At 42.7% G+C, this 22,500-nt stretch overlaps 1 long non-coding RNA gene across 1 annotated transcript in view; it reads left to right on the forward strand.

Annotated features, from left to right (window-relative positions):
• LOC146870378 (uncharacterized) overlaps window positions 1-22,500 on the forward strand; it is a 936,295-nt gene that overhangs the window by 221,588 nt on the left and 692,207 nt on the right. The gene's annotated exons all lie outside the window — the stretch shown is intronic.

The following is a 22,500-nucleotide window of genomic DNA, read 5'->3' on the forward strand; positions in this document are numbered from 1 at the left end:
ACGCGTTGTTGTCCGTCCAGCTGTGGCAGGAGACCGGGCCTGCAACGCACCGCCGGCGCGTGAGATGAGAAAGTGTCCCTGTTCGGGCGCCATTCATGTGGTAAATAATTTAATTACCGGGACTTAATTTGATACAGAAACATAATAAAATAGCTCAGTAAATAAGAGGCAGAATCCGTGGTATTAGAGGTTCGGAATGGGCTTTATTCCAATGGTCGATTATAATCGGTTGCTCCAAGTTCCATCACCACGAAGGTTCAGGAAGTGAAGTACATACATTATTGATAATTATTCACTTTTATACAATAGGCATTACAGTGAGGCCAATGCAAGAGGCGTAACAATTGATAGCAAAGATAACATTTCACATGCGTAGCATAAAGAGGCGTAATTGGGTGTAACAAGGAAAACGTCATTGGTTATGATGTCACATATGGGTGGACCTATGAAATAATTTCGCAATGTCAGCAGAAATACTTGGCAGAGATGCGTGCGCAGCAGTATGACGTGTGATTGACGTGCAACTAGGGGGTGAAGGGGACTTGACATTTAGCTCTACATGTGGCGACAGAAGTCTGGAGGGTCAAGTCAACCTAATCCCAAATCATATCTAACATCCTATGTTTAAAGAACTATGTTATCCAGAAGAGAGGTCTCTTAGAGTAGAATCTTATTCTATACTGACTATACTGACTGTTAGTGCGTGTACAAGCGTCTAAGTGTCTACACTAGATGCGAGGGCAGGAATCTTCCATAGTAACAGGGCTATGAATTACTTGCATGAAGACAGAGAAGCCGGGCCTTTACTCGGTAGCTGGAAGAATGTTTACTGAAACTACTAGACAGGAATGCATTGGGCAGGGAACGGAGCAGATAATTTCGAAGGTGAAATACAGTTCTTGGCAGGCAGCAAGCTGATGTCAGGCTTCGTGAGCCGCGCAGGGAATGAGACAAAGTTCATGGTCACAGATGCAGGCTCAGACTGGAGCTTCAGAGGCAGAAAGCAAGAAAAACTTGATGACAGAATCAGGGCCTACTCGTCTGAACTGTAAAATGGCATAAGTAAACCATATAAAGGCGGTGGCCTTTTGTACTTAGGAATGGGATATCCGGCCTATTCATGGCGGATCTGAAAGAGGACATGTTAGCGGTGGACGCACATGTATTTGCGTCTTCATAACTGGAACTGGAGGGAACATACATGTACTTGTAACATGCACATAGAACCGTTGGGGTCCAAGATAGGGGACATAACTGACCAGAAAAATCCATATTTCCACAACATGCCCAGGTCCCCATAGAGATAGTGTGTGATTATAGACCTGCTCAGGTCCCCACAGAGATAGTGTGTGATTGTAGACATGCCCCAGGTCCCCACAGAAATAGTTTATGATTATAGAGATGTCCAGGTCCCCACAGAGATGGTGAGTAACTATAGTGTTAACATGGTTGCCCAAGAGAAAGTGTGTGATTATAGACATTCCCAGGTTCCAGCAGAGATAGTGTGTGATTAAAGACCTACCTGGTTCCCACGGAGATAGTGTGTGATTAAAGATATACCCAGGTCCTGCCAGAGACAGTGTGTGATTATATACATACCCAGGTCCCCACAGAGATAGTGTGTTATTATAGACATACCCAGGTCCCCGCAGAGATAGTGTGCGATTATAGACATTCCCAGGTCCCCACAGAGATAGTGTGTGATTATTTCTCTGGGAACCTGAGCAGGACTTTAGTGTGTGATTATAGAGATGTCCAGGTCCCCACAAAGATAATGTGTAACTATAGTATTACCAAGGTCCCCAAAGAGAATGTGTGTGAATATAGACATGCCCAGGTTCCCGCAGAGATAGTGTGTGATTAAAGGGATGTTCAGGTCACCACAGAGATAGTGTGTGATTATAGACATCCCTAGGTCCCCACAGAGATAGTGTATGATTATAGGGATACGCAGGTCCCCACAGAGATAGTGTGTGATTATAGGTATGCACAGGGTGAGTGCACAGAGATGGTGTGTGATTATAGGTTGAAAAGAAGGTACTGGGGAAACTGAAAAAAAGGGGGGATAATGGTAAGTGAGTGTCCCTAAATGTGTTAGGGCACACTCAGTGTTGTTTAAATACCCCTCACACACCAAGAATGGCCCATGGTGTCATGCTTCATCATAGGGGTCTTCCCGTCCCGCTGCGGGACGGGGCGTGCTGCGACCTACGACTACGTGGGAGCACTTTTGATGAAGTACTATGTGTGGTGTAAAGGGAGGGTCTATTGTAGTTGTGAATATATGTGTGTTAAAAAGCAACTGGCCCAAGGAGACTGAAAAAAACTTTAATTAGTCCCAAGAGGGCTGGAGCTATTAAAAACCAAAAGTGCGGAGTTTGCCTACGTAATGTGTGGTTACTCCTTGTGGGTCAACATGTTTCGATGCGGAGCATCTTCATCAGGACAGGACAAAAAGATCCCTCCCAAATAGGAGCGTGTGCTTAGTAATATACAAAAGTGAAACAGATGCAATAAATGGTGCACGTATATACAATACCTAATCGTATGTATGTGAATCTGCAAAACAAGGAAAAAAAAGGAATACTGAATAAAGTTCCTTAGTAGGAGATCGTAGTACCTGTAAATATAGAAAAACATAAAAACTACGCAATGTGACTTAGATTGCGTGCTTCAGCTGTAATATTAGCGTTATCTGGAAGGGGTGCAGTGACCTGTAAAAGGAAGGACAGTACAAGACACTACAGAACAAAAAACAAAAAACACACACTCTATGCCTAATCGTGAAAAGTTAATAGTATTCCAAGTGAGAAAAGTGGTTGAAAAACGAAAGACATACTTATATGTAAATGAGGATACTGCCTCATGAACCTAGAACGGGTAGGATCGTAATGGAGCCTCAATTCTAATGGAGAGAGAAAATAAAACAAGGGGTCACGTTGTTACCTCTGTTGACAGAAGTGCCGGGCGAAGTCTGCAAACCGGAGCTGTCTGCAAACCGGAGCTATGGCTCCGTACTTACGTGCCCTGGCTGAAAATCTCAGCTACGAGTCTGTCCCTCCCGCGGTTCCGCTGTGTAATGGAACCAGGGCGGGAGGAGTGTTTATAACGCTCGTGATTAGCTCGGAAAAAGGTTTCAGCTGGTGGCGGCGCGGTGTATAGAAGTGCTTCCGGGTCAGGGTTGAAAAGAAGACTAGACTGCGTGCATTGGATACGGAAGTGAGTAAACAACTCCTCGTAGAATATTAATAGAGAGGAGATGTCGGCAGGGACAATGTAAATGTACCCGCGTGCAAACGCTATATCTAAGAAAAAAGAAGAAAGAAATTCTTAATAACGGTGTTCATTGCAGGATAACGCTGAGCTCATAATTATAAACAGAATATTCATCTTAAGTTGTTACATAATTAATGAAGGATACATATGGCCCGCTGCTGATCCGGTGGATCCACCGGATCAGCAGCGGGCCATATGAGCCACTATGAGCTCAGCGTTATCCTGCAATGAACACCGTTATTAAGAATTTCTTTCTTCTTTTTTCTTAGATATAGCGTTTGCACGCGGGTACATTTACATTGTCCCTGCCGACATCTCCTCTCTATTAATATTCTACGAGGAGTTGTTTACTCACTTCCGTATCCAATGCACGCAGTCTAGTCTTCTTTTCAACCCTGACCCGGAAGCACTTCTATACACCGCGCCGCCACCAGCTGAAACCTTTTTCCGAGCTAATCACGAGCGTTATAAACACTCCTCCCGCCCTGGTTCCATTACACAGCGGAACCGCGGGAGGGACAGACTCGTAGCTGAGATTTTCAGCCAGGGCACGTAAGTACGGAGCCATAGCTCCGGTTTGCAGACAGCTCCGGTTTGCAGACTTCGCCCGGCACTTCTGTCAACAGAGGTAACAACGTGACCCCTTGTTTTATTTTCTCTCTCCATTAGAATTGAGGCTCCATTACGATCCTACCCGTTCTAGGTTCATGAGGCAGTATCCTCATTTACATATAAGTATGTCTTTCGTTTTTCAACCACTTTTCTCACTTGGAATACTATTAACTTTTCACGATTAGGCATAGAGTGTGTGTTTTTTGTTTTTTGTTCTGTAGTGTCTTGTACTGTCCTTCCTTTTACAGGTCACTGCACCCCTTCCAGATAACGCTAATATTACAGCTGAAGCACGCAATCTAAGTCACATTGCGTAGTTTTTATGTTTTTCTATATTTACAGGTACTACGATCTCCTACTAAGGAACTTTATTCAGTATTCCTTTTTTTTCCTTTTTTTTTTTTCCTTGTTTTGCAGATTCACATACATACGATTAGGTATTGTATATACGTGCACCATTTATTGCATCTGTTTCACTTTTATATATTACTAAGCACACGCTCCTATTTGGGAGGGATCTTTTTGTCCTGTCCTGATGAAGATGCTCCGCATCGAAACATGTTGACCCACAAGGAGTAACCACACATTACGTAGGCAAACTCCGCACTTTTGGTTTTTAATAGCTCCAGCCCTCTTGGGACTAATTAAAGTTTTTTTCAGTCTCCTTGGGCCAGTTGCTTTTTAACACACATATATTCACAACTACAATAGACCCTCCCTTTACACCACACATAGTACTTCATCAAAAGTGCTCCCACGTAGTCGTAGGTCGCAGCACGCCCCGTCCCGCAGCGGGACGGGAAGACCCCTATGATGAAGCATGACACCATGGGCCATTCTTGGTGTGTGAGGGGTATTTAAACAACACTGAGTGTGCCCTAACACATTTAGGGACACTCACTTACCATTATCCCCCCTTTTTTTCAGTTTCCCCAGTACCTTCTTTTCAAGGTGGATCCTTTTGTTTATAACTGATACTAAAGTGGAGGACGTATCCACCTTAGCGCCTACGTAGGCCCTACCTCTACACTCCCTAATCTTGTTATATTTAGCTATTTTGACAGCGTACAGCTGTGGGAGTTTTTCTCCAATTTCTTCGGGGATGGTTAAGCCATTGTACTTATTCCCCCACATAGCACTACTTAACTAGTTAATCTCTCTGACACTACACTTCCAACACACACTCTAACTTATACAGATATATCATTTCACATTGCACAAACATGGCTGAGTCGGCAGGCCTCACTTTTGATGATGAGGAAGTTGACCGGATTCTGGCGGCTCTCAACCCTTTTGAGGGTCTGAGCAACACTGATCCTGGTCTTAATGGTTCGGACTGGGACGAGTTGGCAAACCTAAGGAGAACACAGATCAAAACTGCTCTGCATGGTCTACTCATGACTGAATATCTGAGGGCAAACACAGCACCAAGGGGCTTGATCGTTCGGAATGAACCGTTCATCTTTCAGCATGACAAAACTTTCAAAAAAGATTGGTCACTGATATCGTGGCACTGTACACGGGATTGGCTTGTCCTGATTATTAAAACAGCCACCCGCCTAACCCAAGAACTCAAGATTGACATACAGAAAATTGAGGTTCAGTTGAAGAGTTATCAATCCACGTCAGTCCTCAAGAAGAGACTTGAAGAACTCAACCAAGAGATGAGTGAATATGAAATCTCACTCAAACAGAGTAAATACAAGAAACTGAAAAAAGATGTCACAGCCTTTAGTCATGAACGTGTATACCCCTATACAAGAGACGACTATGTTCAGAGCAGAACCGGTAGTGACCTGGACACAGATAGTGACCACTCAGACACTGGATCTAATGACTCCTACTCCAGTGGAACAGGTAATCCAAGGAATCAGAGGAACAGGGGCCAACAACAAAGGCCTTTCAGACAAAGAGGCAGAGGCTGGGGTGGCTATCAGGGTCCACCACTATATACACAATATCCATTTTGTCCACCACCAATGGGCATACCATTTCCACAGTGGAATCCGGCCCCCCAAGACTACAATTACTACGGTCCACCTCCTTTTTTAGGGATGCGCCATGGACAACCACGGGGAAGAAATCGGAGAGGATACCAGGTCCATTGGAACAACGACCAAGAAGACCAGACCAGAGTATCCACACGGAGCATGACAGCGGCATTCAACCAACCATCAACCAGCCGAAAGGACAGTTAGTGGTTAATCTCTCTGACGTTACACTAACGGATCCCCAAGTGGCAGCCTTAGAAAAAGGCCTCGGTTTCGTCCCCACAAATAGGGTAGACAAATTTAAACTCTGTCTAGAAATCAAAGAGTTTATGCGTAAGCTCAAATTGAGAACTTTCTTTGCCGACAAGACTATCTCTGACAGTCATCCTTCCGACACTGGTTTGAGACCAAAATCTACCTTTAGTCCTTTGGACTCCACTATACCCATTGAAGTGTTGACCTTTGAAAAGGCCGTGATGGAAGATCTGAACACGATATTCAAGAAGGAACACCAAACTTTTCAGAACACGACGAGATCTGAAAAGGAAGCACTACAGCAGCTTGCCAATAATTTTGACATCACCATAAAACCAGCAGATAAGGGCGGAGCTATAGTCATCCAAACGACTACTAACTATGACACCGAATGCAGGAGACTCCTAGGCGACCAGCGGAATTATGAAATCCTCCCCGATGACCCCACTGAGGCAGTTCGGATACGGATAATGGGTATGGTTGAAGAAGCAATCACACATGACTGGATATCTAAAAAAGAGGCCGATTTTCTTATTCAGAAATCACCCCGGACACCTTATTTTTATACCATACCCAAAATCCATAAAAACCTCGACAATCCACCAGGACGTCCAATTGTATCGGGTATCGGCTCCATCCTTGAGCCTCTATCTAAATTTTCGGACGCTTTCCTCCGCCCATTAGTTCAAGCCACCGATACCTACTTAAAGGACACTAAAGCAGTACTACAACTCCTTGAAGGTCTCACCTTTGACCCTACTCAACATCTATTACTCGGACTAGACGTGGAGAGCTTATACACCAGTCTCCCACATAATGAGACCCTTGACATCATAGAAGAAGTTCTTTTTTCCATCACCTGGAATTACCACACACCCAGGAATTTGGTCATGGAATGCATCACCCTAGCCTTAAAGAAGAATTTCTTCCTATATCAGGAGGTACACTATCTGCAAAAACACGGTACCAGTATGGGGAGTACCTTCGCGCCGAGTCTAGCGGGTCTGTACGTCCACCATCTGGAATCACAGAAAATACTCCTTCAAAGTAACCCATTCTTCAACAACATCATTGTCTGGAAACGCTATATAGATGACGTTTTTGTGATTTGGAGAGGCGATTCTGAATCAGTATCCAGTTTCATGACTTGGCTTAATGAACAGAACACGTTCCTCAAATTCACCCACACTGTCTCTAACAACAACCTGGTGTTCCTTGACCTCAACATATATGCTGAAGAAGGAAAGCTAAAATCCAGAACACATTTCAAACCGACGGCAAAGAATTGCCTGTTACTCTATGATAGTTTCCATCCACGGCATCTGCGGGATAATCTCCCTTACGGACAATTTCTCCGTTTACGACGGAATTGTTCAGAGCTAACGGATTTCAAAACACAAGCCAAAGATCTGGAAAGGAGGCTTCTAGATCGCAACTATCCAGAACGGATAGTCAAAAGAGGACTCAAGCGTGCCAGAAATAACAATAGAGAAGCTCTTCTGGAGAACCGGACACCGAAAGAACAGGAAACCAGACCAATTTGCGTAACCACCTTCAATACCCATTCTAACCAAGTGTCTAAAATTATCGATAAGAACTGGAAGATTCTAAACTGTGGAGGTCTTGACCTCCCAAAACCAATGTTCTCCCACAAACGCGGCCGCAACTTAAGGGATATCTTGGTTCACACCAGACCACGTCTTCTTCCAACACATCAAAATACGTGTAGCCTGTTGCCACCCATCAGAGGGCATCACCCATGTGGCACGTGCAGTACGTGCTCTCTCACAAAAAAGAGTACCCAGCTCATTTTTTCAAATGGTACGTCATGGGAACAACGCAAGTTCACGAACTGCAACAGCAAGAACGTGATATATCTCATCACCTGCCCATGCGGTATGGAATATGTTGGCATGACCACGAGACAAATAAAGGTACGAATTGGAGAACACAAGAGTAATATCCGCTGCAAGAAGGGCACAACCAGAATGGCCACCCATTTTTTGAACATGAACCATGGTGTGGATGAAATCAAGTGGACTATCATTGAACAACTCAACAATGATCGTGGACTCTTTGAAAAAGAACAACGTTGGGTGTTCCGTCTAGGCACTCATATAAGGGGCCTGAATGACGATATACCTTGGGCACAATTGATATAATATGGAGGTATTTTTCTATTGTACCTATCAGCAACGTGTAGGTGTGAAAAACCGGATTGTGTCCCAAAACCCCATTGTTTTGGACTTTTCCCCCATTACGGCGCAGGTATACTTGCCTCTTTGGTGCAATCAATAACTTCATAGACTTATTTCTCTAACTAGCGATCAGTGTCAGTAACAGGCCATGCGCAGTAATATTTTAATTACTAGCTCAGTGTAAACATCTTTCTCACACTGACTATGAGCTCAGCATTTATGTTGCCTTCGCACCTTAAATATTAAAGAAGCATCCGGCTCACCAGCACACCTCCCCTTAATTCCCCCGTGGTGTGTTACCTCTTGAAATCACCTTCATTTGATCCACCGGATCAGCAGCGGGCCATATGTATCCTTCATTAATTATGTAACAACTTAAGATGAATATTCTGTTTATAATTATGAGCTCAGCGTTATCCTGCAATGAACACCGTTATTAAGAATTTCTTTCTTCTTTTTTCTTAGATATAGCGTTTGCACGCGGGTACATTTACATTGTCCCTGCCGACATCTCCTCTCTATTAATATTCTACGAGGAGTTGTTTACTCACTTCCGTATCCAATGCACGCAGTCTAGTCTTCTTTTCAACCCTGACCCGGAAGCACTTCTATACACCGCGCCGCCACCAGCTGAAACCTTTTTCCGAGCTAATCACGAGCGTTATAAACACTCCTCCCGCCCTGGTTCCATTACACAGCGGAACCGCGGGAGGGACAGACTCGTAGCTGAGATTTTCAGCCAGGGCACGTAAGTACGGAGCCATAGCTCCGGTTTGCAGACAGCTCCGGTTTGCAGACTTCGCCCGGCACTTCTGTCAACAGAGGTAACAACGTGACCCCTTGTTTTATTTTCTCTCTCCATTAGAATTGAGGCTCCATTACGATCCTACCCGTTCTAGGTTCATGAGGCAGTATCCTCATTTACATATAAGTATGTCTTTCGTTTTTCAACCACTTTTCTCACTTGGAATACTATTAACTTTTCACGATTAGGCATAGAGTGTGTGTTTTTTGTTTTTTGTTCTGTAGTGTCTTGTACTGTCCTTCCTTTTACAGGTCACTGCACCCCTTCCAGATAACGCTAATATTACAGCTGAAGCACGCAATCTAAGTCACATTGCGTAGTTTTTATGTTTTTCTATATTTACAGGTACTACGATCTCCTACTAAGGAACTTTATTCAGTATTCCTTTTTTTTCCTTGTTTTGCAGATTCACATACATACGATTAGGTATTGTATATACGTGCACCATTTATTGCATCTGTTTCACTTTTGTATATTACTAAGCACACGCTCCTATTTGGGAGGGATCTTTTTGTCCTGTCCTGATGAAGATGCTCCGCATCGAAACATGTTGACCCACAAGGAGTAACCACACATTACGTAGGCAAACTCCGCACTTTTGGTTTTTAATAGCTCCAGCCCTCTTGGGACTAATTAAAGTTTTTTTCAGTCTCCTTGGGCCAGTTGCTTTTTAACACACATATATTCACAACTACAATAGACCCTCCCTTTACACCACACATAGTACTTCATCAAAAGTGCTCCCACGTAGTCGTAGGTCGCAGCACGCCCCGTCCCGCAGCGGGACGGGAAGACCCCTATGATGAAGCATGACACCATGGGCCATTCTTGGTGTGTGAGGGGTATTTAAACAACACTGAGTGTGCCCTAACACATTTAGGGACACTCACTTACCATTATCCCCCCTTTTTTTCAGTTTCCCCAGTACCTTCTTTTCAAGGTGGATCCTTTTGTTTATAACTGATACTAAAGTGGAGGACGTATCCACCTTAGCGCCTACGTAGGCCCTACCTCTACACTCCCTAATCTTGTTATATTTAGGTGTGTGATTATAGTCATGCTCAAGTCTCCACTTTGATGTGTTATGATAGGTAAGTTGAAGGACCCATATGGATTATTTTAGTCCGGTGGCTTATTAAACTAAGGAATGCTCCTGTGGGATATGTGTTTCACCTCTCTCTCACATGTTTGAATCATTGTACTTCCACTCAGTCTTCCATACTTGAAAGGTACATACAATAAGTACCATTTACTTGGATAACAATAAACATATGGTATAAAAACACCAAGATACCCGTAGGTGTGAATGTGTACTTTATATAGGCACCTGAGATGATGTGATGTGATAATAGTGGTACTTAAGCCACCACCAGAGATAGACTGGTATTATTCCATATCTATTAATCCCACTTAAAATGAAGCATTAACTGATTTAAACTGTGTCCCTTCAGGAAGATTCACACTTCCTTAAAAATCCAAGTATCTGAGTTCTCATTCTCTTTTCTAGCCACAATCTTATGAAATCTAGTCTCCATCAGGAAGATAAAACTGTAATTGCAACAAACTCCCCATGCTGATTCAATCTGACCCTTCAGGATTATTACAATAGAGAAATAGATTTAGGAACTGGCACATCTTTATAATTTTCGTCTCTATAATTCAAGAATGTACTGGTACTTCCCTCATAAAGCTCTTATTTCTCTCAAGTATTGATTCTACCTGCTCTTGGGGCTCTTTCTAGCTACCCAGGCTAACACTCTACCTATATATATGTACATAAATACCTATACATCTGTACATAAACCTTGTTTAACAAACTAAAAACATTTACTGTGTTTGGAAGCACAAATTCTGTAAGTGGTTTTTCCAGAATGGGGCTAGCTGTCCTTTGTGCAAATGTAGAAAAAAATCACGTTGGCAGTGGCACATCTGCCTTTTAATGGGAAAAGACACATTCTCAAAATGTGCCCAGGTGAAACATGGGAAACTGTCACTAAGTTGAAACATCCATTTGAGAACCAACCTTTTATATTTAGAGTGTAGAATAGAAATTCATATGCAAAAACAACAGTTGATGGACAGAATGCAGAACAATGTCATACATTCACCCCAGTACAGCGATCTGGGCCTAAATCCATCATTTTTTTGCTCACCATGCCTTTCCAGTTTGAATCAGTCTTGACCCTGTGCCTCATGGAAACAGTCCAGCCCGAACTGCCAAGCCAGGTCCTCCCTGGACTGAAAACAAGCATCCTAGGACCGGTTTCGGGGTTTCACCCCTCTTCAGCCAGGATAGCTTGTTTCCAATGGCATGGAGAGCACGTGACCCACGTCTGGGCATACCCTTTCCACTCGGGGTGACAAATGCAAAAACAACAGTTGATGGACAGAATGCAGAACAATGTCATACATTCGCCCCAGTACAGCGATCTGGGCCTAAATCCATAGTTTTTTTGCTCACCATGCCATTCCAGTTTGAACCCAGCCATATGCAAATCAGTCTTGACCCTGTGCCTCATGGGAACAGTCCAGCCCGAACTTCCAAGCCAGGTCCTCCCTGGACTGAAAACAAACATCCTGGGACCGGTCCTAGGATGCTTGATTCCGGTGTGTGTTTTGCTGTTCGCCCTATGTGGGAAGGCTATGCCCAGACGTGGGTCCCGTGCTCACTTCGCCACTGGAGTCAAGCTATCCTGGCTGAAGAGGGGTGAAACCCCGAAACCGGTCCTAGGATGCTTGATTCCGGTCCAGGGAAGACATGGCTTGGCAATTCGGGCTGGACTATTCCCATGAGGCACAGGGTCAAGACTGATTTGCATATGGCCATGTCTGAACTGGGGTGGCGTGGTGAGCAAAATAACAATGGATTAAACCCAGATCTGTGACTGGGGGTGAATGTTTTGCCAATGTGCAACATTCTGTCCATCATCTTGTGTGTTTTACTGTTCGCCCTATGTGGGAAGGGTATGCCCAAACGTGGGTCCCGTGCTCACTACGCCACTGGAGTCAAGCTATCCTGGCTGAGGAGGGGTGAAACCCTGAAACCGGTCCTAGGATGCTTGATTCCGGTCCAGGGAAGACATAGCTTGGCAGTTCGGTCTGAACTGTTCCCATGAGGCACAGGGTCAAGGCAGATTTGCATAAGGCCATGTCTGAACTGGGGTGGCGTGGTGAGCAAAATAACAATGGATTAAACCCAGACCTGTGACTGGGGGTGAATGTTTTGCCAATGTGCAACATTCCGTCCATCATCTTGTGACTAGAAATTCTTAAACAGAGCTTGTGTTTTTTTGGACAAGGTAGTTTGGCCGTGTGGTGCAACAGCCTTCTTCATGGAAAAAGGCACCTTCTCAGAATTGCCCAAGTCAACTGCAAGAAACGTTCTCGGGGTTTAAGGTCTTATTATTTGAAGGCCAAATCATATACAAAAGTCTTACAAATTTTATTCATGAACTTAACTGGTATGCTCATTGCATAAGTATAGAGAAAGTCACTTTGGCTGATTTACAGCTGTCTTTTTCATGGGAATACAAATCTCAGAATGCTCTTACTTTAACTATAGGAGTCTTTTGCAATGTTAACAAAAACATTGCAAAAGGCCAAATGTTTTACATCGGTGTGTGGGGGGTATACAACTAGGCTTCCTCAAAGTGGCTGGTGAATCCTTTGCTCAGGAATAGAGAAACATAAGTTGATAGTCATGCACTAGCTGTTTTTGTGTGCAAAGAATCCTTAAATTGTGCCCCTGTTAAAGATAGGAGTCCTTCACAAAGTTGAAAAACGTGTTTTCAGCAGTTGAAAAACGTGTTTTCAGCAGTTGAAAAACGTGTTTTCAGCAGTGGGCATTTTGTACATAGAGTAACACTAAGGGGCCCATGAGGATATTGGGTGGATCGCCACCGCTGGGTCAGCGGTGGCGATCCGCCCGCCAAATGTCCCTGGTTCACCCCCGCCATATTAGTATGGCGGGGGCACCGTGGCGGACGGCAAGACAGTCTGCCGCTTTTCCGCTGGTCAGATTGCCAGCTGGGCGGAAAAGGGACTCAATATGGTGGCGGCCATATTAGGATGCATGCCTTTTCATGGCGGAGACTCCACCATGGAAAGGCATGTGGGAAATCTCTGCGGGGGCCGCTGGGGGTGTGGGTGGCTGCACTGGGGGGTACCCATGGTACCCCCCCCATCATTGCCATGCACAAGGTGGCAGGCACCGCGCGGTGCCTGTCACGTTGTGCATGGTAATGCACAACATGGGCATTAACATTGCGGCGGGTGCTGCTTAAAGCACCGCCCGCCGCAATGTTAATGTCGAGGATGCGCCCGCCAGTGTGGCGGGCGCATCCTAATTTGCATGGCGGGACCGCCGCAACTTCGGAATGGTCCCGTGCTCCGAGCCGCCCGCCATCGTAATAGGCCCCTAATTATTCAATTAGGTTTGAGGTCCGTGTGTGCTGGAGTAGAGAAAATCCCTTACAGTTGTGTAACTACCCTTTTCATGTGAAAAGGGGCATTTTCAAAATGGGCACATGTTAAATATGGTGAATAAAACACACATTGATTCCAAAATATCATGCGACAAACATGTCAAAAATATCACCTCTGCAAAAATATAGTGAAACAGAATATCAAAAGTGAGAATGTAGGTTTTATTGTATACAATATCGTTAGGAGGAAAAGTGTTGTAATTAATATTCTGTACTTTAATATAGGTGTAATAAACATTGGTTTTAATTACATATATATGTATATACTAATAATATTAGTATAATTGCCATTTTTTAAATATAGTTTGTAATTTTCATTGAGTAATTTTTTTTTTTTTTATGTAATTACTCTATTATGATTTACCAGCGGGAATTTGGGTATGTAGGGGAATGTGGTGGGAAGTTAAATACATTTTAAAGAATTGTTTTTTAATGTTAAGTGATATAAAGTAAATAAAAAAAATTATTGGTTATTATGTAAATGTTAAAAAAAAAAAATTATTTCATTTATTTGGTTTTAAATTTGGAAATTACTTAAATTAAAATAGTTTTCTTTATTTTTTAGATTATTTAAATATTTAATTTATAAATCATTATATAATTATTTCCTTGACTATTTAATATGTAAAATTGTTGTTTACTTAGACTTAGGGACCTATTACGATGTCGGTCGGAGTTTCCTCCGAGTGACACATGGCAGAAAGGGGACTGGTCACGACCGTCTAATTATGATTCGATCGCACATGGTGTGGTCACATTCTCCCATTCCACTCTGGGAGCGTGTGTTATGGCCGTAAACTGGCAGTAACACAAGCCCACATGTTTTTTTTCAGTAGTAGCGAGAGAAGTGAATTCTATGTATGTTTATTTCATATTTCATTTGTTGCTAAATGTATTATAAATATACAAAAAATTTAGAATCTTATTTAGATTTAACCAAAATATATTTTTTACGTTCAATATGGTTAGTGATTTTATGTTTTTAGATATTTACATTTTTTTTAATGACTGTAGGATTGGTATATGTAACCTTTCTGAAGTCCCACACTTTCCCTACTGTTGCACAGATTGGAGTGGGAATAGTAAATCTAGCCCAGCCAATTCCAATGCCTTCCTTACTGTTGCTTAATAGAGTGGGGATTGTAAAATTAACCCTTTCAAAGTCTAACGCTTTCCATACTGTTGCTTAGGATGGAGTGAGAGTATTAAATCTAACCCCTTTGAAGTCCAATGCTTTTCCTTCTGTTGTATATATAGGGGTGGGACTAGTAAATCTAATTCCTCTGAAGTCCAACACTTTCCCAGCTTTGCTTACATTGCAATGGGAATAGTAAATCTAACCCCTCCAAAATTCAACAGTTTTCCTACTTTTGCTAAGGGTGGAATGGGAACAGTAAATTTGACTGCTCAGAAGTTCAACACCTTCCCTACTATTGCTTAAACTGAATTAGAAATAGTAAACTGAACCCCTCTGAAGTCTAAGGGGCCTATTAGGATGGCGGGCTGACTTTAGTCTGCCCGCCACCCTAGCGGTGCTGGGACCGGCCGCCAGTGGTGCGGCGGTCCTGCACCTGCAATTAGGATGGTGGCGGTGGCATCCTCCATTCCCAGCATTGTGGCGGGCGGTGGTCACAGCACCGCCCGCCGCAATGCTGGAAATGCAAGTTGTGCATTGTCATGCACAAGGTGACAGGCACTACGTGGTGCCTGCCACCTTGTCCGTGACAACTATGTGAACCCCCCCCAATACCCTGGGGGCCCGCAACAGGCCCCGAAAGCAAAATCCGCATGCCTTTCAAAGGCTGCTTCCCGCTCCCATGCTAATATGGATGGCGGTGTCTAGCAGACACCGCCACCATATCCAGACACTTTTCTGCCTGGTCGACCGGCGGAAAACCGGGGAACGGTCTTTCCGTCCGCCGGGGTCCCCCCCGCCATACTAATATGGCGGGGGGAAAATGGATGGCGAGGGGGGTATGATGTAGGGCGGATTGCCACCGCCATGTGGGCGGTGGCGATCCGCCCTACATCATAATAGACCCCTAAGACTTTCCCTACTGTTACTTAAATTGAAGTGGGAGTAGCAAATCTGGCCTGTCCAAGTCCAACACTTTCCCTACTGTTGCTTAGACTGGAGTGGAAAGAGTAACTCTACTGTTGCCTAGATCAGAGTGGGGATACTAATTCCAACCCTTCTGAAGTCCAATACTTTCCATACTGCTGCTTAGATTTGAGTGAAATAGTAAATGTAGCCTCTCTGAAGTCCAACATGTTTCCTTGTGTTGCGTAAATAAGAGTGGGAATAGTAAGTCTAACGTTTCCGAAATCCAAACCTTTCTGTACTGTTGCTCAGACTGGAGTCTGAAGTCCAATATTTTCAATGAGTTTGTTTATGTTGAGTAGGAGTAGTAAATCTAATACCTTTCAAGTGTAACACTTTGCATACTTTTATTTTAATTGGAGTTTGCTAATTTATTTTGGCTGTTACTTTTACTTGCTGTTATGTTTTAAATTATATATTTTTTTATGTTTATAATTGTTTAAAAAAATCTATTTTTATTTGAAATGTATATTTGTATATTATTTTCATGTATTTACCTAATTGTTCTGTTTTTAATGTTTTCTACAATTATTTTCATTAATGTTATTATTATTCATGTACCTACAAATTATTGCGCTACTTTAAAAAAGTGCAGTTCACCCTAAACTCCTATAAAATATAGAAATTTAGAAATAAAAATCTCCGTCTATTACCACTTCAATAAAGTGATAATAGATAGTGAACAACAATAAATCCTAATACGTAACTAAAAGTAACACTTTAACCCAGAACTCAGTGAAACACAGACCGCAGAAACCAACAAAACTATGATAAAAAGGACATGACTGCCTTTTACCTGTGGTTAACACAGCCATTAGCCAATCACATATTCACTTCTCAGCCCCATGTAATGTTGTGAAGATACCACGGTATAATGTGGCACAATATATAAGTAAAAAGATTTTAAGTTAGAAGTTTAGCACTACTTGCACTATTTACAGATATCATGTCACTCTACTTTACACCTTGTCCATTATACACCACTACACTGTACACTAATCCACTATACGTCACTCCACTGTACTCCACCCCACTTCACTCTAGGCCACTACCAAAAATTAACACTTACACATCATAATGTATATTCCTGCCACATGACATTTACATTCATTCACACACTTTCATACTGTGTCTGTTTCAATTAACTCCAATCTATGCCACTCCACTGTATGACACCTCACTTTACACCACTCCACTCCACGCTATTCCACTCTACACCATTCCACGTTATGCCAGTCCATTATACACCACTACGCTGTATGCTAATCCACTGTATGCCACTCCACTGTACTAAACCTCACTCCACTCTAGGCCACTCAATGCTATACCACTCTACTTTACGATAATATACCATACACCACTCTATTCTATTACACTCCTGTCTAAGCCACTTCACTGTAAGTGCCTCCACTGTGCACCTCTCCAGTGTGCAGTATTCCACTGCATACAACTCCACTCTTTGACACTACACTCTACGCTACTCTGTCATTCCAATCTGGGCAACTTCATGGTACATCACTACACTCTACGCTGTTCCACTGGACGCCAGTCCACTCAACTGCACTCCATTATACACAACTACAGTATACCCTGCCACAATCCAATGTATGCTATTATAATTAGCGCTCCCGGTTTTCCGTTTTTACGGATTTTTACATATAAATACAGACGGAAAACAAGTTTTCCTTTATCTGTATTTATATATAAAAACGGGAAAATACTAGTACATTTTGCTGTGCTGCCGTCTGGTGTCTCCCCCCTCCTTAGAGGGTTAAGAGGTGTCCGCCCGGGCTGAGACAGCTTCCCGGGCACACACAGAGCTGCCAGCCGCATCGGAGTACTTCTCAGGTCTTTGAAAGACCATTTACTTGTTAATGAGGCTTTGTTGTTATTTCACCCCTTTTAGAGCCCCTGCCAGAGTCAGATTAGGAGCCTCTATTCACACCATTGTTGTGTGAGTTGTGGCTCTTGCACCATGTTGTGAGCACGATTACAGCAATGGAGCATTTGGTGACAGAGTGAGACTCCGCTCCCTAAAGGAATTAGCAGGTCTGGGAGACAGCAGCTGCCTCTGGGGATGCAGAGCCGGTGCTTGACACGCGGATATAAAAAGTGCCCCCCCTTTCTAGACGGCAAGCTATAACTGTTCTTCCCATCTCATGGTCCTTCTACAGCTGATCGCTTTCCCACTCGTGTGGGTACATCAGCTACCCTGTTCTGTGATGTAATGTCCGTGAGAGCAGCAGTCACTGGTGTGTGTGTGTGTGTAAGGTGACTGCAATCAATATGTGACTAGCTCTACTAGGACTCGTATTGTGAGGTGCATGGATTAGCAATGTAAATAATATGACGCCCGGTACTACACTATAGAAAGTCTGATGTAGGCTTACCCTCTTGACCGTCACTGTACAGTAGTTACATAAATTATTATTTACAATACCCATGTATGAAAATATATTGGGGTAGGTATTTGTTCTAAATTTGACACGACGTTCTGTATGTGGAAAATCACTTTAAAAAAATGTGTTTTAACAATTAACTATGTACGTCACACACCGTGCCATTTTATTTTTTAAATGCTTTCATAATATCTTAAAATGATTGTTGCATTCCAACAGGTAGGCTGCATGAAGCGAAATTAAATGTTTCATTAAACAGCACAGAGTGCATGTGCATTAAATAATTACAAATTATTTTTCCAGTGCGTCATTTCAGCACAATGCGCGCTGTCACCAACCAATCGGATGTCCACTGTAAGAATTCCGCCCAGGGAGAGGAAGGAACGAGGCTGGACTGCAGTATATTAATATTAATGACTGGTACCGCATTGCCCGCACAACCTGCTGAGTGGCAGGTGCTGGCTGTGCTGATGTCCATAGGGGACAAAGCTTAGCTAACGCAGCATCTGACAACTATACGTAGGATCTCTGTGGATTATTAACCTGATAGTTACAACATGAAAACTGTCACTCTCTGTTACATCCGGATTTTGCAGTCAGCGGTAGCCACAGGACAACAGCAAAGCATTAATATTGTTAAGACACAAACAATTCCCATACTAAAGGCTCGTGCTGCTGTGTCTATGCTCGATAATTTCGGAGTCTGGTAATTCGTTTTGGACAAAGTTTAATGGTGTCCGCGTCCTGAAGTTGCCCTGAGTACACTGGATCCGGTCGACTCTGGTATGTTTGTACATGCACTCGAACGAAAATGCTTCTAAAGCGTGTCACGCGTGACGTGCACTGTGTGCGTCAACCTGCAGTGCCAGGCATGTATTAAACAAAAACCGAATCATCACACTTAACACAGCTCTGCACGTTTGTATCATGGGAATTCAAGCCAATAGGCTTAAATCTTTTAAACAGGAACAAAGAGTGGAGGTTAAGTTCTACCCAACAGCAATCTTCCTTTCTCCCCAAGCAGGAGTCTAATGACCCAACATGAGCTGTGTCCTGCCTGCCTCCAGGCCTTCGACAGATCACAGATTGGAGCTTATTTACAAGCTCCTTGCGCCGCTCGTACGTCACTTTTCCCCATATTAAATATGACGCACCGGCGTGTAGTGTAGTTCCTATATCCCTGATAGGCTCTGCGCATTGAAATAATATACACTAGAGATTTGACATAGGACTGAGGTCAGTATGTCTCTATCGAGTACATTAAACTTAATTACTTGTGTGTGCCAGCTAACTCAGAAACTAATCCCTTCTTTTTTATTCGAGAAGTTTCTAGTGACCGCATAGACATGACAACTTTGTTTCCCTTTAGAATCGGAACATTGATTGCACTGTCTACGTGGGTCAAAAGTGGAGCAGATGAACTGTTTTGTTACTTGCACAACAAGATTAGAGTTATTTTGCATCTTTTTTAAAAAGAATTTTTCTACACATTACAACATCGCAACATCCTTGGGGGGGGTCTCGCTGCTGTTGCATTAGGAGCCCCTGCAGCAGCATGGACGCAGTTTAAATGGACTCTTTGTTCGTTTTCCAGGGTGGCATTAACCATTTCGGACATAGGGTACAGTGCTGTCTTGTACTAGCCTGTCCCTTGACAGCACGCTGGGGAACGGTGCATCTTCTTACGTCACAGGGCATGGCAAATCTTTAGCAACAGACTTGGAACAGCCAAGACGCACCACATTTTCGATTCAGGTAGTGTTACAAGAAGCTTGCCAGTCTCCCTGGAACATGCTATGGGCAGACAAAGGAGTAATAAACAAGCATTTTCAATGCAATAAGTCTTGCATTTACCCTAGTTTAAGCTATTGGCATTGTAAATGACAATGCCTTTTATTTATGTTTTGGTTTTTAAAACAGATAAAGAAAAGGCATTGTCATTTACAATGCCAATAGCTTAAACTAGCGTAAATGTGAGACCTATTGCATTGCAAATGCTTGTTCTCTTCTGCACACACAAAACGTCAATCCTCATAGTGATGGCCTGGGACAGCTTTAGCGCTGGTGGTGCACAATTGGGTTGCAGCTGAAGGCAGTGTGAGTTTCTGTCTGTGGGGCAGTATGGTGTTCAGTGGGGGAGAGGATGTGGCACTCTGCTGATGACAGAAACTGCAAGGCTCTGAGACAAATGATTTGTGATAGCACTTTTAAGCATATTTGGGACATTTTACAAATGGCAACGTTTTCAGATGAATGTATAGTGTTGACCAATAACAACTGAACGCATGTGTGCATTGTAAATTTAAATAAATGTGGAAAAATACTAGTTGTAGCATCGTCTTTTGCTTGTGGCAAAAATAAATGTGGATAAATACAGCAAAAATGCCCGAAAAATAAATATGGATAAATACAGACGGAAATGGCAAAAAAAGTAAATACCATAAAACCGGGAGCCCTAATTATAATGTATAACACTACATTGTACGCCAGCCCACTGTACGTCCCTACACTCTACTCTTCTACAGTCTAAACTATTCCATTGTAGGACCATGTACTCTACACTACTTCACTATATGCCACTCCACTGTACACCACTAGACATAATGCCGCTAAACTCTACACTATGCCATTGTATGGCACTCCACTCTGTGCTACTGCACTGTACTTAACTGTGGCCTACGTTATTCCGCCCTTCCCCTCTCAAGTGTATGCCATTCCGCAGTACGCCAATCCACTGTATGCCTACACGGTGGTCCTGTTGGTATTAGGCTGTCGGAGCCGCCGGCTCGGTTGCTGGGCAGTCTCTTGCCTGAAACGGTGGCAGTCAAACGCTCGTCAGACCACCATCATAATGAGGCCCATAATTAATAATCAATTATATATTTATTTTACAGTAACAGTAAAAAATTATATAACATAAAAATTAAATTAATTATAATTGAATTAACAGCCCTCTATTACAGTATTAATTAGTAACATAAATGTAAAAAATAAAATATACATTACATTTAACGAATTAAATTAACATAAAATAACAATTAAACAATATACATAATTAGGAATTTACAATAAAAAATGATTGAAGAATAAAGTTAAATTAATTACAAGTTAACGTCCCACCCTATTCCTCTACAAACCCAAAACCTTGCTACTTCCATATAAATGATTAATTAAATATAATAAAGAATTTTACATTTTAAACCTGAGATGTTCTGATCCACTAGCTTTTTGCACCTTATTCATATCACATTATATTTTTTATTTGATGTTTGTGTCATTTACCCAGCAGGTTTTAAGATATAGTAGGACTACCATGCTGAGACCGCCTTGAGCAAAGTGAATCCAGAGAGAGGCTGCTAAATTAGTTCGACATTGCATTTCAGTGGTGTGATGTGGAGACATAAACTGAAAAGAAACTCTAAACTGAGATGATTGGTACTTGATATGGCTAATTGTTTCATTTTTTAAATATTTTCTCATGTTAAAAAGGCAGAAATGCAAAATGTGCTTAACTGCCTGGCCTTAGAGTCAACCTAGGTGATCCGTCTTCAGAAAAAACTCTTGTAAAAGGAAGTTCTGAAAAACTGCAAAAAGAAAAAAAGAGAAAAGACTGCTCTGTGATTAACACACTTAACACACCTCCTCCTGCTTAAAAAAACCAAGTGTTGGACTTTAGATGGCAGCAAAATTGACCTCCATCTGGAGATCAAGAAGACTGTGCATACCAAAGCTGAGCGTTCATTTATAGACAGGGCGTCCTTTTACCTTTCCCATGTCAGGCCTTCGAATAAGCCCTCAGACTCAAGAAACATCCTTGCTCCAATTGCCTACAGGGTAGAAGAAGAAGAAACAGTAGTGACCAGCAAGGCATCAAGCCACTGACTGAGATCAATGTCATACTGTGGCCCACCAGAATGAAGTTTTGCCTGCTGGACATACTAGAAGGAGGTGGGATGAATGGAAAGGAATGCTATCCTGGCCAATCAACTCTGCATAATTCATGGCATCAGGTTATGACTAAGAGGTGGTTAAGGCAGTAGAAAAAATGAGGAAAAAATACAAAGTACAAGGAGGTTCAAAAGAGGTTGCATGATTATATCTATACATATGAAACTGTTCCTCAGTATGAGATGCTGCATAATTGAATATGTGCTAGACCTAGGCACAAACTACAAAATAAAATTTGGTGATGGTTGAAATACCTGAACTGATCCCAACCACTGGTAATAACACCGGGCTGTATTCTAGTCCACTGTTTTTACCCACCATACCTTTCTAGACAGAGGCCCCCCTTATCCAAATCAGTACTCACCCTGCTCCACATGCAAACAGTATATTCCAAACTGCCAGGCAGGGTCCCCTCTAGAATGGAACACAAG

Source organism: Triturus cristatus, chromosome 1_1, assembly GCF_964204655.1.
Source record: "Triturus cristatus chromosome 1_1, aTriCri1.1, whole genome shotgun sequence".
Classification (NCBI taxonomy): Eukaryota; Metazoa; Chordata; class Amphibia; order Caudata; family Salamandridae; genus Triturus; species Triturus cristatus.